At 46.7% G+C, this 2,677-nt stretch overlaps 1 long non-coding RNA gene across 1 annotated transcript; it reads left to right on the forward strand.

Annotated features, from left to right (window-relative positions):
* The first annotated feature begins 414 nt into the window (after positions 1 to 414).
* On the forward strand, positions 415 to 2,079 carry LOC135911994 (uncharacterized). Its single transcript, XR_010567532.2, has 4 exons — positions 415 to 461; positions 1,522 to 1,669; positions 1,772 to 1,852; positions 1,928 to 2,079. It is a non-coding gene; the product is annotated as an uncharacterized lncRNA (long non-coding RNA).
* Positions 2,080 to 2,677: the final 598 nt, after the last annotated feature.

Consider the following 2,677-nt stretch of genomic DNA (forward strand, 5'->3'; position numbering starts at 1 on the left):
TTAGCAACCATTAACTCCGGGAACAAAGTATCTGTACTTCAGTAAACACTGAACCCGATGTGTGACCGAATATCAAGCTCTTCCAACACGGCGGCCTTCCCGCGACGCAGTCGGCTTGGAAGGTATTCGCAACTCCAGGAATTCATGCGACACCTAGCGGCAGTAGCGAGAAACGCAATACGGAGGTCCAGTCGCCGAGTGTGCCGTAGAGGCTGCTGTATCGGACGAAGAATGAAGCTGCTAGCAAAGAAAAAGCGAACGGCCAAGCAGTTATGCTGTGTTCCTCGGTGTGTGCCAGCGAGATGGAAGGACAGCGACATTTCCGTTCACGCATTTCCCTCCGAGTCGAAAGGCTGAAGCCGCAGAACCAGGTGGATCTCTAACATCCGCATCGGCAAGGCTGTGACGCTGAAAGTCTGTTTGCTCACGGCATTTTGCACGGGATAATTTCTCCTTACCAGGTGAGACACTATTGTGAACTTGTGAACTCGACCCTAATGCATGACCATTGTGCGTGGCGATTATACATGTCGCTGTGTCACCTTATGTAAACACGTTTCACATTGCGGGCACTGGCGATCGGGCTATGCATTGTTTGCTGCATATGTTAGCCGCAACGCGAAATTCGAGCACAGGTTCGAGACCTGTCACAGCGGTTTCTCCGAGGAACGTCTCTTCTGCACTCGTTAACCACATTGGCTGTAATTAGAGCTCATGTTCGACGCTTCACAGCGGTTTCTGCGAGCAACGTCACCTCTGCGCTTGTTGGCTACACCCGGCTGTAACTCGGGAGGCTTTTGATGCCCAGCACGTCTCGCGCAACTTATACGGGCGTCGGAGATTCAAATGTTTACGAATGATGTACTAGCAAGTTCGGGAAGTGTTGAGTGTAAACGTGCCACGTATGTGGCATGCTAAAGCGGAATAAATATCATGCGTGGCGCGGATGAACTTGCAGCACAGGCGCACTGCACGCGGGCACTTCCCAGCGCGACTGATTACGAATTTGCCACTTGCACTTGAGAATCTCCCACGCGCTCAAGAGTGGCCATATGACACTGGTATTTCGCACCGACGGCGAGCCTATCACGTTCATTGCAGAAGTTTGCCACTTACGCGACAGCCACATGTCAATTTTACACGCGTTTGCTAGTTGCGAGGAAAATTTACGGCGTCCGCCGTCTACTGACGTGTCGCATATGTATGTGCAGTATTAGTACCTAAGCTAGCTTTATCTGTGTTATTAAATCATCCCCAAGTCAGTGGCAAAACTACTCCGGTCATGTGGTGGTGTTTGCACCTGTGTACTTTGCGTTATGAGCAGCTTTCAACTACGTTTTGCAGATGCTACATTCGGTGTACAACGTTGCATAGCCTTGCACACTCAAACCGTGCTTCATTTCCTTGCAAATGCTTTTTTATAAATATTGTGGCCTTGTTTCTGAGGTAAAAAGAAAAAAATTCTGGGTGCAGCCCATATTGAGGCACAATAAAGCATAGACAATTCATTTATTTTTTCAGATGTAGCATGTCAAAGACAGCGGCTGAAAAAAATGCAGTACCAACTGAAAACCTGCCAAGGACGTCATGTTATGATGAGAACAAGGATGCTCATATGAAAGAGCTTTCACTGGCAAGACTTCGCCGACGTGTGTATCGGTCAGCCAGAGTAAGTTAATTTGACTACATGGTGCAGCACTTATATGCTTATGGTACATACACCATGTCTACAAGCATGCAATAGATGTGAACACCTTTTAATGCATTACAGAATGAATCAAGCAAAGAAACTGTTGCCTCCCCATTAGAAGCAAAGGTGTTGCCCCATGCACCTGTCAGCACGACCACCATGGTAAATTGGCTGCCTGCAACTTGTGCACACATTGCTTCACCACTAATTCCTTGGCATTAAACTCTGACATTGCAGGACGATCTCCCATCCCCTGACAGCAACAGCATGGACCAAATAAGTGACAAAGGAAATATGGTAATTTCTTTTTGTATATGTATGTGTTGTGGTAGCTGTCTTTACCTAGACGGTGGCATGCTTTCTGGATTTACATCGTAAAAGCATTGTAGCACGTGGTGTATGATGGGTGCACATTAACTGCAACTTGTGCACACATTGCTTAACCACTGGTTTCTTGAACTGAACTCTATTTGACATTGCAGGGCGATTTCCCATCCCCTAACAGCATGGACCAAGAGAGAGAAAATGATAAAAGGAAGGTAGGGAGGTTAACCAGGTCTGAGCCCGGTTGGCTACCCTACACTGGGGAAAGGGAAAGGGGGACGGAAAGATGAAAAGAAGAGAAAGTCCACTGGAGATATCAGTCGGTCAGCATGGACCAAAGCCTTGCAAACACCATAAGGGACAAGGACATAGCAAATATGGCAATTTATTTTTTCTATATATTTGTGATGTGGTAGCTGTCTTTACCTAGCCGGCAGTATGTTTTCTGGATTAACTTCGTGAAAGGATTGTGGTGTGTGATGGGTGCAAATTAACTGATGCAAAAAGCCTGGCTTTCCTACTTCCAACATTGAATTTAATACATTGACGTGCATTATTGGAATGACAAAAAGAAGCTGCATCTCGCGTCAAATATGTCAGACATTACAACTCTTGCTTTTGTTTTGTGACAGGAATGTGCTTGCCAACCTGGCCTCCGGACAT

Source organism: Dermacentor albipictus, chromosome 1, assembly GCF_038994185.2.
Source record: "Dermacentor albipictus isolate Rhodes 1998 colony chromosome 1, USDA_Dalb.pri_finalv2, whole genome shotgun sequence".
Taxonomy (NCBI): Eukaryota; Metazoa; Arthropoda; class Arachnida; order Ixodida; family Ixodidae; genus Dermacentor; species Dermacentor albipictus.